This window comes from Aythya ferina, assembly GCF_964211825.1.
Source record: "Aythya ferina genome assembly, chromosome: 19".
Lineage (NCBI taxonomy): Eukaryota > Metazoa > Chordata > Aves > Anseriformes > Anatidae > Aythya > Aythya ferina.
In genome coordinates this window covers 64633-77601 of record NC_140309.1, presented here as the reverse complement: position 1 = coordinate 77601, position 12969 = coordinate 64633, and the positions used below count along the sequence as shown (strand labels likewise).

General features: G+C 43.0%; 1 pseudogene across 1 annotated transcript; it reads right to left on the bottom strand.

The window, feature by feature from the left end:
* Positions 1-989: 989 nt before the first annotated feature.
* Positions 990-11307, bottom strand: LOC311421271 (zinc finger CCCH domain-containing protein 11A-like; annotated as a pseudogene). The gene is made up of 16 exons: positions 11066-11307; positions 10504-10681; positions 10184-10303; positions 9281-9404; positions 8648-8850; positions 7842-7961; positions 7224-7304; positions 6819-6929; positions 6024-6086; positions 5660-5761; positions 5391-5456; positions 4380-4871; positions 4078-4154; positions 3178-3370; positions 2368-2537; positions 990-1953 (listed from the first exon to the last, which is right to left on the bottom strand). The product of its transcript is annotated as a zinc finger CCCH domain-containing protein 11A-like (transcript).
* Positions 11308-12969: the final 1662 nt, after the last annotated feature.

The window sequence follows — 12969 nt, the reverse complement described above, 5'->3', positions numbered from 1 at the left end:
CAGCAGCAAATGCCTGAGGGCCCCCACAGCTTCACAAATCATAGCGGGAAGAGCCTACCGTGCCGCGAAAAGTTCGGAAAATAATTCAAAATTGACCTGCTAGGGGAAAAAAAACGATGGCTGGTGGCAGGGTACACAATACACCCGAATCTCAGCTCTGTCCTCCGCAGGGTCAGTGCCCATGCCCAAGCGCGATGCTGATGGCACCCGAACATTTGCTGTAGCAGGCAGCAGAGCCAGCAGCTCAGGGGAGCAAGTTTTAAAACCAAGAGGCACTTAAACAACCCTTCATCGACCCTGTGACTGTGGCAGAGTCCCGACTGCTCACCCCGGAGTCCTCACACAGGCAAAAAGCACCAACCAAAGCCTGGGGGAACTTTGGTATAGCACAACAGAAGGGAGTGGGGGTAGCGGAGCCGCATGGCAGAGCTGCTGCTTTTCACCATCTGATCCCCCCTGATAACTGAAAGGAAGGCTGGGTGGGCTGACCCCCACCCCCATTCCTGGCAGCAAGTTTGGTCCACAACACACTGGAATAACGATTCTGCTCCCTCCCACCCCTACAGCTTCATCATCTGACACGGGTACAGTCAAAACAATGGCATACACGAGTAAACGTCAAGAATTGACATAGTAACTCCAGGATTTGGCTATCAACTGTCCGAGAAATCAGAACACCGAAGCTTCACAATGTGCCCAACATCGAGTTGTGCCAAGGGCGGAGGAAGGAAGAAGATTTACATTTCAGCCTTCAGAGCATCGCTCCATCAGAAGATCGATTTGTAGCCACCATGGCGTGCCAATGGAGAACTTTCTGTGGCAAAAGAAGTGCTTTGTCCTCTCGATATCGAAGGTAACCACCTATAGTTACAGAACGGATGCACAAGACCTTAACTCTGACCAGCAGGGAAATTTAGGACAACTGAGCGCAGATCCTGCCAATTTCTACCACTTCAGACTGTGCTTTAAGTCTCATTGCAAAGCCTCAGTTAGAAAAAGGATCACCTCGGGGTATCCAACAAGAAGAACAGTTTTAATTTTTTTTTTTTTTTTTTAATTATACCCTAGGACTACGCAGTTCAACTGTCAATCATCTCGGAGAGTTCAAGGAGGAGGTCATCCTCGTCCTTCCCTGGGTCTAAGTCGATTTCGGCTTCCAGTCTGCCTCCTGAGATTTCCCAAAGTAGCTTCTCAAAATCTTCATCCGCAGATAAGGGCGCGTTCCCTGTGGAACTCAGCCAGCGTGTCCGTGCCTCTTCTGGCTGGGAAGAAGCTGAGGTCGAGGTCTCGAGATCCATCTCCATCTGCTCCTCAAATCTTTCCGGGCTTCCAAGACGCACTTCAGGTCTTGGGAGAGCAAGAAAGAACAATCAGGATATGCCATTTCTTAACGGGAAATCCCTTTCCTGCAAACCGGCTCTTAAAACTGTAGGCAAGCCCTCCTACGCTTCAATCTTACACAGGGATTGTTATCAATCAACCCAGGGCTACATTTAGAGCCCGATGTGTTACCAGGTACATTTTTCAGTCTGGGGGTTTATCTGTGAAGCCAGGGCACCTGGAGTTGAGGTGGCATTCTTGAGGACCAAAAGGCAGAGGACACTACTCATCATCTATCACCTCACGAGGAAGTAGAACTTCACCTCATCCTCGTTCAGGTATTCAGACAACCCAAGAAGTCACCGGAAAGCTGTGCTGACTTGCAGCATTTCAAGAAAGCCTAATTAAGCAATCCTGCTAGCTGCTAGAAAGTGGTTTCAGGTGACTTATTCCTTTGATGGATTTTGGCTTCAATTATCTCAGAACCCTCATTTTTTCCCACATGTGACAGAACTTATGTTTCCCTGGGGATATACACTGATTAAGAAAAAGAACAAGTTGGGGTTGTCACCTGTTTTGGGGATTTTCTTCAAGTCTGATGGCTGGGACGTGCTCCGGCACGTCTGAAACACCCTAGAAAGCAGCAAAACAGTATTTATGATACATGGGTAAAAGATTCCTTAATAGCTTTTTCCTCCACACTGCTTCTCCTCTGGCATTGCGGAGCCGTGGCCAAAATACAAAACCAAGGTGCTCCTGAAGAAAGTTCACATTCACCTGGAGGTTACTCATGATCTGGTGTCTTTTAAGAACATGGCATTAATGGACAAAATCCCCCACACCAGAGAAATCACAGCATCAGAGTACCGGTTAAAGAGTGCCATTCATCTCATAAATACAGAAGGGTTCTACAAGCATCCTGGAGACAGCTACTGGATTTCAAAGGAAACAGAAGGCCTGCAGAACGTTTGAGTTTTCCACCTTTTCAAATAGAGGAGGGTAGAAATTTAACAAGGGATCCATCGCTGCATTAGCCCCTGGCCTTACCATGGCTGCTTTTCTGGCTGGAGGTCCCATCATGTCAGCATCAAAGGCAGTCTGTAGTTCCACAGCTGCTATGGCAGAGGGATAACTCCCAGGTGCCTTACGTTTCAGTGCCTTCTTCTTGGGGAAAGTGACTTTCCCACGCGAAGGCTTCGCAGATGTCATAAAGTTGGCTAGAGTAAAAGGAAGAGAGAACTGATACAGTCTTGCTCTGCCTCAGGAAAAATCCAGGTTCTCTTAATCATTTCCACAGTCCTTCTACACACTTAAATGCATTTGGCCAGCACAATTACACCACCATTGCCTGGATTCTCAGGAATCTTTTCCACATAGGAAACTCTGTCTACCAACAATCCATACAAAGGAACAAAGAAACCGAAGAGCTACAGTAAATAATAATCCAGGACAAGGGAAACCTCAGACACATAGCAATCCTAAGTGCAAGCTAGGTTCACAAATATAGACAGCTTTTATATTTAAAGTCCTGCTCCCGCTAGGAAAGGAAAAAGCAGCAGTTATAGTAGGACAAGAGTGTATGCAACTCTTGTACCAGCTTCCTCTCCCTTGCAGTGATGTCCCACAGTTAAGTTGTTCTACAAAGTCCACATTTGTAGTGTCATTTTCTAGTCTCCCGTTCCTTACCTAACATCTGGCTGGCAGGAAAAGAAACAAACTAAGAAAAAGAAAGTACACCCTTCGCTTCGTAGCACTGCGTGGCAAAATGCACCCAGCCAGAGTTACAGCATGAGAATTGTCATCTTCTGTCTGTATTTCAGAAGACAACCTAAGTAACTCTTAACCTTCAACACTTACTTTTAGCTTCCTGGCCCTGAAATTCAGCTGCCACTTTCCCTGCTGGTTCAGTATTAAAGAAGCCAGCAGTAGATTTGACAGCAGCTTCCTCCTGCCGAAGCTTCTCTTGTTGTTCTCTCTGTTGCCACTTCTCCCACCGTCTCTCTTCAAAGCTCTTCTCTGGACATTTACGAGTTCCACTCTGCTGAGTGGGCTAGAAGGAAAGAAAAGTAGTGCATGAATAGGACAAAAAAAATAAATAAAATCCGTGGAGATTTCGTTAAGAAAATCTGATCAGCAATCCCTCCAAAATGGTCTTGATGTGGAACAGCATATTAATCTCGTTCAGGTTACTGTTGTTTTTTTTGTTTGTTTTTTTTTTTTTTTTTTTCCATAAAATTCTGCCTGTAACAAGAGCCATGCTTTACTATGGACACAGTCTCACATATCTGCAATATCCACTATGGCAAGCTTCTTTAAACAGCTAGGGTGTTCTGCTGTACATCTATTTATCACATTCTTTTTAAGCAGCAGAAAGTCATACAAGTTCCCCTATACAGTATCCACTGACAGATTGATTTCCTTGAACGCAGAACTCTGGCCTTCTGTATTAAATCCTTCATGTCTGACAGATCAAGTCAGTAAGAACAAAAAGAATTCCCTCCACGTTAACTGTGTAGATTTCAGCTGGTGCTAACAGGGTTTCTTTGTTGCTGTGGTATAAACAGACTGATTCCAAGTTTGAGGATTACAGAGTTGTCTGGAAATGCTGCTGGCGATAGGATTTAGACTGCACTGCAGCTCCTACCAGCTGCTGAAGGGTAAGAACACACTCAAGAGGGTGGCACACGGTGAGTAACAAAACTTGTCAGAATTATCAGAAATTGTACGAATGTATGTGTGTCTTCACAGAGGACTCACCTGTACATCAGGTCCAGAGGAAAGTTTAGGAAAAGGCCGGTTCAATTCCACTGCCTTCTTTTCTTCTTTTTCAGGTGCTTTAAAAAAAGACAAAAAAAAGTGTTGTCAACGGCAGAAATAAAGAAAGCTGGGTACTTGTTTCCTTTGTGCACTTATTTCCTTGTGTCCCATGAGAGAGAGAGAGAGAAAGGCTACAATGTGCAAGCCATTCAGCATTTATCCATGAAGCAGATCCTGAGCAAACTGAACTTGCTCAATATGGGAAGCACCTCACTGGGGCAGGCATTAAAGCATCTTATTACCTGTTAGTTTTGTGCTCCATAAAGATTTCTGCTCTGCTGGGGCAGGTCCGGGTTGTGCTGAGGGAGCTGGCACATCTCCTTCACTCTGCTGCATCCGCAGAGCTTTCTCACGCTTTATTTCTTCCAAGGTTTTAACACGCACTTCTCCTTCCGGCTTGACTTTTCCTGCCGGCTCCTTCGCCTGCCCTTTGCTGGGCCCGGACAGAGCGAGCTGCTTCTTGGACTCACCCTGAATTTTGCTCTTGCTATGGCATTCTCCTGCTTTTTTCTTCTCTTCTACCAAGCGATTATTCTTTTTTTCGGACAAGGCTTCAGAGAAAGTTTGGATGCGACCTGCACGAGCAGCTCTCGCCCCTGCGCTGGAATCTTCAGTTTTACCATGCCCTTCAGCCTCGGCTTTGGCTTGAGTTTCGCGTCTCTGAAGAGCTTTCTCACGACGGATTTCCTCCAGTGTTTTCACATGGATCTCTCCCATCGGCTTGGCAGCCTTCCCTGTCATCATCAAGAAATGAGGAGAAGCACCAACATTTAAAGAGAGTCCAGCAATATTTTAAGTCTCCAAAATTTGTCAGAGCACTAAGGAAAACTCATCTTGAGCGTTCCCAATAATGCATCTTAGAACAATATCCTTAGAACAACATTCTCCTCCTCCTCTGAGCCACTTGTATTTTGAAGACCAGCCCTATCCAGAGAGAACTGCTACACAGAAATGCTGCTTTACGTTATTACTTTTTCAGACTGCATTTCAAATTCCTGCTCCTGGCAGTGGTTCTATTCTAATTGTACGTAACGGTTCACAGAAGCAGCTAAAAACCTCGACAAGGCACAAGTAGAAAATAAACACACACCTAGAGCCAGAGTTCTGATAGTGGCTGTCAGAAGAGCTTCAGCACTCAAGCAAGAGGCGTCAGTTCTTTGTTTTCGTTTAAATTAGTTTGTAGGGATGTATGAAAGCAGTCCAAGTTCGTGGAAAGGAAGGAGGAGAAAGCATATTTAATATCTAGCTGTTACCTCTCTCAGTACTGGTCTGCTTAGGAGGTAATCCCAGCCTGTCCTTCAGAGACTTGGGAACTCGAACTGCAAAACAGAAAAAGAACGAATTAGGGAGGCTGCATAATGTCAACTTCAGGTTCACATTTCAAAACAAGACAGGAAAGGTAACTTTGAATCCCAGTGATTACGACCTCAGCCAACATGCAAAAAGAAACATCACTGGAAAAGGACAAACAGAAAGACTAAATACGAAACCCAGGAATCCAATCCAGATGCCCGTTTAGTACCTGTCTCTCTCTTGGGTGCTTTGTCAGCATTTCCCGGAGCCTCTACCTTCTTCCCCAGCCTTTCAGCAAGGCTGCGCTTCACTGGAAGGCTGCTTACATCATCTTCAGAGAAAACAAGGAATATTGTAAGAACTTTTCTTTGCAGGAAGGTTTGAGAACAGTCAACAATAAGCTTCTCTTTTTCAAGCATATTTTCATAGAATTGCCTTTCAGCTGCTAAATGATTTTTTTTTTTTTTTGCCATTTCTGCAGTCAACACAGATCTCCACTGCAATGTATTTTCCTTTCATACATCACAAATACTCTTTAATGCAGTCATATATAGAAGGCAGCACCTACGTAACAGCTCGTAAAAAGTTCTTACCCGCGGAGGCTTTCCGTTTTCCTTGTCTATCAGCAAGATCTACTCGAACCACAGGTTCCTCCCCTAAAACAAAAGGGAATTTTTTTTTCTATTTCACAGAAACCAGTAGCCAACAGAAATATTATCCTGTTAGCCCATGTCCAAAAAACCCCAGTCAGACACTGTTTTGACAGCTAAACCACATAAACTCATATTTTAACTATAATTAACATGGAAAAAAAATATTAATAGTCTCAGTGCTTGCTTCAAATTCCAGCTGAGATAGTGGAGAGTGAATCTGAGTCTGCTTGACACCTATACTTTGTGCAGAACAAAGCTGCATAAGCAAGCAGAATATTCTTAGGTGCAAATGCTGAGAAATATTCCTTTCTAAGGTGAATGTCTACGAGTAAAAGTACTTCCACACTTTTTTCCCTTTAAAAGGCATTTGCACAGCTCTAAACAATTTATACACAAACTCCTGTCATACTGTGTCCACACCTGCCACTGTACGCCTCTTTAATGCTTCAGAAATTGCTTCTTATATAGCACTGGCTTCTACAGCTCGCTCTTCTCGTTACTCTTCTGGTTTTCAGTTACCCCCCTATTGGCATACTGACACTTTTTTTTTTCTCTCCTGCCACTGCACTTAACCTGAGCACCAAATCTTTCCAGTACAACCAGGGACTTTAAGCATAAAAGCACGTTTTGAACAGAAGGCAGCACCAGAAGGCTAACATGGGTGAATTGTTTTAATTATTGCTTAACCCTCCAGTTTAGGAGTAATGAAATCAAAACAAAAGCATTCATTATTACCTTTCTTGGAAGACACTGTCACAGTTCTCACCACTGTCCGGACGTTTTCCTCTTCTGGAGCAGGAAAAATCAAAGAATCAACGGGACGAAGAGAAGATCTTGAAGAACCTTCTGTTCAGAGCAACCAAAACGTAAGGAAGTTTGCCCAACATAAAAAACTATCACAAAGAACAAAAAACTTTAAATGATTTGTTACTGTCAAAAATACAGCAAGCAGAGCATGTAAAGAAGAGAGGTGACTGATTTGCCTCTGGTTGCCCTTTGAACTCCCATTTAGAATACCAGCTGGCTGAGAATCAGGTTGCTTTATGCCCCCAGCTAAAAATGGAAGTCTGTCCCTCAAGCAGCTCCCAGTCACCATCACCTGCCGTGAACAGGATAAGAAAGTAGGGAATATTAACTCACCACCGTGTCTCTTATTTTTTTCCTTCATCTTCTGCCATTTGATTTCCTCAAGTGTTTTTATTCCAAAATTCAGATTGCCCTCTGAAAACAGGAAACAGTTCATGAGACAGGCTTAGAGGCACTCACTGAGGACCACAGGTCCTCAGGCTTCTTAGCGCTCAGGAACTTTCTGAAGTATTTCGAATAAAGCCTGTCAACACTCCTCACAAGTGAAAGAGCCATAGAACCAATGGCATTTTGCCCCTCCTTTCATCCTTCAGGGTTCAAAATGTAGTTTTAATTTTAATCCATTTACACGATATTAGATCCACATTTTAATCCATTTACACGATATTAGATCCCTCTATCGTTAGATATGGCTTATCAACAGTGGTTGCAAGGCTGCACGTGCAGCCATTTAAACTCCATGCTGTGGCCCTGTTTTGTTCTCCAAAAGTAAAGAAAAGGAGTTCACCTTTCTGACCCAATGGGCACATGATGGTATTAATGGCAGAAATGAGATCATGGAAATAACCGACTCCATTCAGCACCCCTACATTTTGTTGTGTTTTTACACCACGCTGCTTTTGACTTAACTGTCAAGTTCTTCTGATTTATCCTACTAAGGTGCTGGCATACCTTGTTTAGTAGTAGTAGAACTGCCTTTCCGAGTGGAAATCACCCGTAATCCATTTTTGCCTTCCGCAGCTGGATGCTGGACGGGAGTTTTAGTTTCTTCTCCTTCCTCAGAAAGTTGGTCTGAAGGGGAAAAATCGATTCAGTTATGCATAGACCAGGTTGGTCATGATTACGTAGCTCATGCAGTGACACTTCAGCCCATGGTTCATATAAAAAACTTTGTTGCTGTTTTGGTTTTTTTTTTTGTTTGTTTGTTTGTTTGTTTGTTTGTTTTTAAACAGCTACACTGACCTGATGAACTCCTAAGTAGAATACACTAGGACAAAACATCTAGGACTCTAGATTCTCTCTGCAGCTTTAACTACTACACAACACATTGCTCTTCAGACAGAAAAAAGAAATTTCCTTCCTAGTTTCACATAGAACTTTACACAAAAGACCAGCTAAAGCCAGGAGTGGTTCTAAGCTTTCCTCCAACGTTTCAGCTTCTGTCCACTGACTGCCAGACAAAGCCACCAGTGACCTGGCCAGACTGCCTGCCCTATCGCTAGTCAGACCTCAGGTCATCTGTGATTTATACATTCATTTACAGCACAGATTCCTTCCAAGAACCAAAGATTTAACACATTCATTTACAGCACAAATTCCTTCAAGAACCAAAGATTTAACACATTCATTTACAGCACAAATTCCTTCAAGAACCAAAGATTTAACACATTCATTTACAGCACAAATTCCTTCAAGAAACAAAGATTTACACAATCATTTACAGCACAAATTCCTTCCAAGAACCAAAACATGCTCACCATCATCATCTTCATCATCATCTGCAGCATTGATTACAACTGGAGGGTGTGTAGGGCTTGGGACATTTTCAGAGTTTTCCACTTTCGTCACCCCCTTAGCTGTGGAGAGGGATTTGACTGGACAGAAAGTTTGTTTTGCTGCAGTGACATCTGAGCCACTTTCAGATCATCGTCCGCGCACTCAGGCGGACTTGGCAGCGTAGCTAGAGGAAGAGGAGGATCATCGGTAATATGGCAGTTTAAAACTTTGACCACAATGCAAAGAGATGGTAGCAAAGGCAGATAACCCGCACAGACAACGAATTCAGCATCTCCTTTTGCCCATCCCATCACTGCTTACACCGTGAACAATGATTTCCCTTCCAACAACAACACATCTCCCTACCACCCAGCAAAAGAGGAAACAACAGGAAGCAAACTGCAAGGCAAACATCACACAAAGCAAAGAGAAGCTGAGCACGAAAGCAGAAAACAAACACCAGCAGTACACTCGGTGCAGTACACCTATGACTGCAGACCTTTTCCTGCACTCACAAATGAACAGTTACCTGACGCCCCCTACAGGATTGGCACCCACTAAGTACTACTCAAAATTAATTCTTCAGCGCTTAAAGAAAAAGGACCTAAACTCACTCTTGCTTGGTGGTAGGAATTGTCCATCGATGTAACGTCCCTTTGCATGATGAAAAGCACAGTTGGCTTTCTGACAGCCTCCCGGCTGGTTCTCCCAGTAGCAAGGAATCTCACTGCGCTTTTTCTGAAGACAGAAAGAAAGAAAAGCTCGTGATAACATGCACCTGAGGCTTGCAAAGAGATGCACAGCTCCAGATCGTGACAGCTGTCACAACACAGTGCTGAAACATCATTCCAAAGGTCAGTTTCTCAGTTAAGTGTAGTATTTCTGGGCATATTCACAAAGTTTGCATAAGCTGTAACCATTATGCACATTTAGTTTGGTCATCACTCAGTTTGAGAAGACAGGCACTCTCAGACATCAGTTGAGGGTGGCTTAAACTAATACACCTAGGATTATACTAGGATTATTCAGAGGGAAAAAGAACATCTGAAATTGCCTAGGTTAACCCTGTCTAGAACTACTTCTTGGAGACTTAGTTCTGCTGCACCTTTAACTTTCCCCACTTCCTACCCCAGGCAGCTACAACAGCGTTATCTGAAGGACTGTGGGTCAGAAGACACCTGATAGTTCATTATCAAGCCTGCTCCCATGAGGATAGAACAGCCTGTTTATTACCCCCCTGCTCCAGCAGGTTTTAGCAGTCTATTTAACAGCTATTCTGCATCTCTTGAGAAAACTGTCAGCATCTAATAAAAAAAAATAAACAAATATCTTGCTAAGACATACCTAAGGCATTGATTTTATTTCCCTCTGCTTCCTCCCACCCCCTCTCTTGGTAACAGAAACCAGTATGATTTTGAAGCAAACAAATCTATCCTGCAAAAGCACAATCAGTACACCTACGGCACTGAAAAATGCTTTTGTGGATTTATTTTGAGAACACATTGTTAGGCACTCACGTCAATTTCCATGTGTCTGAATCGGCAGACATTCCTGAAACAACGACCCTCCTGCCACAGCTTGCAGACCGTCTCATTGCCCAGAGCAGCTTCGCAGTGGCGGTAGGCACATTTGTCTCCCTGGAACCAAAAGGAAACCAACAAGGAAAATAGAGTACAGCCTCAAAAATGGCCATGCTGCTGCCTGATGGTGCTACAACTGAATTCACAATCTATCTGGTTCTCAAGTTAACCAAAGACCAGTGTGCTTCCTCCTCCTAATCTACTCCTTCCTGAAAAAAAGGGGGAAAAAAAGCAAAGCAAAGGAAAGCCAGCCATACCTTGGTACAGGTAGAATAGAAATAGAAGTAGCAATCGTCTCCTTGTTTAGACATGCCGACGAGTTCTGCTAACAAGCTCGGGTTCTCTCCACAGGGACTTCCTCTGCTCTTGGAGAGAGCTGTCTTCACCCTTGCTTGGGCTGAAAGTCTTCTACTGGCTTGTGATCAGTGAAATCTTCTTTTTAAAAGTAACCCAAAAGAAAGTAACAAGTGAAAAATAATGAGGAACGGACATTTTTCCAGCTTTCTTCAGTTAATCAAATCAAGTTATCAGTCTCTCAAAGAGAGCAAAGCCTTGAAATCAGCTGTTACATGAACTAACTAAATATTAAAGTTCTGTAAAGCTGCCAGGAGCTTTGTCAGCAAGCGTTCTCTTCCACATCCTCAATAATATGACCTGGAGCACATCTGGAAGCCTGAAAACGGAGTCACTCCTTAAAAAACCACCTGATGATACATGCAAGTCAATAATCAACTATGGCTACAAATAACTTCTCTAGAACACAGTTAGGACGCATTAAACAGCACGTTCCAGGCCCTGTGGGTCTTCGATTTCACCTACCTGGACAACCTCAGCAAAGTTATCGATCTTCAAAGGCTTCCAGTTAACTGCTCCTGTAGGCCGAACCAAGACTGAATCCGTGAATTAATAATAAAGGGGTAGGAAGAATTTTCCTCCTCACTTTGCCAAGGGAACCTCTCATCCACAATTCAAACATAGGATGCGCTTTTAAACAGCTTATAACTAAGAGAGGAAGCAAGTCCATTTGAATGCTCTCTCAGACTGGATGCAGCCAGGGTTAGTTAGCTCTTCAAAAAAATTAAAAACAAAACCCAAAACAAAACAAAAACAAAAAAAAACAGCGCATTTAGAGATGAACTCGTGATTCAAAGTGGCTGCAAAAATGAGGCTCCATCTTCCACAGCCGGACAATTTAACTTTTTTTTTTTTTTTTTTTAATTTAAAATTCAGCATGTTCCAATCTCTGGTCTTCAAGATTTCTTCACCTATTAAGAAAACACAAAAACCTTTCCCCGTCTTTATTACCTGTACAGCAAAAAACATACCAGTGCATCTAAATCCACAGATGTGCATACGCATACACACATCTGTGTTTATACACACACGAGGAGGGAGTGAGAGAAAGTTAGCGAGAGCGACAGTGAAAATCAGAATTTTTGCCTTTTCGACACAGAGAGCGCGTAAAAATTCTCTCATTTTGAGGGAACTAGAAAAAAATGGAGGCTCTACAAAAGATTTTGATGAGTATGCCTTCGAGGCCGATGCTTTGTAACATGAGGGATCTGGGGGCCAGCACACAAATATGCATACGGATGTACATGCATACAGGATAAACATATCTATACACACAAGCGTGCACAGTATATGTTGTATGATCTCCATATCGAGAACAACTCGTAGCCCTGATCAGACACGTAGAGTTGCAATCAATTAACAGCAGCAAGACAGCAGATCAAGGGTACAGCAAGCTTTGAGAGGCAGGGGAATGCTCACTTTGCCAGTGGCACGGCTGCATGATACCAAGGATTTTGAATTACTTTGATTTTTTGGAAGCAATTTGGTTTTTCTTTCTGCGCCGTAGCAAATACCACAGGTTTGCCATCACGTGCTGTTCCCTAATCCATATATCCATCATCATCCATTGCTGCAGGATCATGAAAGGTTAGAGAAGACGACTTAGGTCCAATTTAACAGCCAATGAGTTTTCGATGAGCAGAGCTGCAACAGATTTTATTTCGCCACAAGCATTTTTTTTTCTTTTTTTCTGATATGAAGTCAGAAATTTTGATTATTTTTTTTTTAAAGACACTAAATGTCACAAAACCTGCAACCAGACCAGATAAAGTTCAATTCAGAGTGATTCTGAATCCTTTCATTAAAACGCTGCACATTTCTGTGCAAATTATTTCTGACTCTTCTGGACAAAAGTGGATGAAATAGTTCTTACAAATTAATAATAAAAGGTTGGAAGCTTTTACTCACACAAACACTAGTGAATTTTCCAGGAAATATTTTTTTGGCAGGGAATTTTCCCAAATCTAAAATAAAGAGAGGAAAAGTTGGGTTCTCATATTAGTTACTGCTTTTGACTGCTGGACAAAGGGAATAAAAACAGTAGTTAAGTGCAAGGTTTCCTTCTCTTCTTTAGTATGGATAGGAATCGTCACTTCGGACCTTTAGCACCTTCAGAAACACACCCAGTGCCATGCAGGTTCCTCTGCAGCTACTTCTAACAATTACTGGTGCTCCTTAGCATGGAAGTTTGACTCAAAACACTCTCCAGATTTAGCTCTTTTGACTGCCCAAGGAGCTCATCATTTTGCTTGTTGCCTTCCATTTTCCAGAACAGACCGGGAATGCTGTTCAGAATCTGAATGGATCTGGTCTAAGGAATGGGAAGAAAGCAAAACCAACGATACCTTGCAGTATTCCAAATTCCAAAA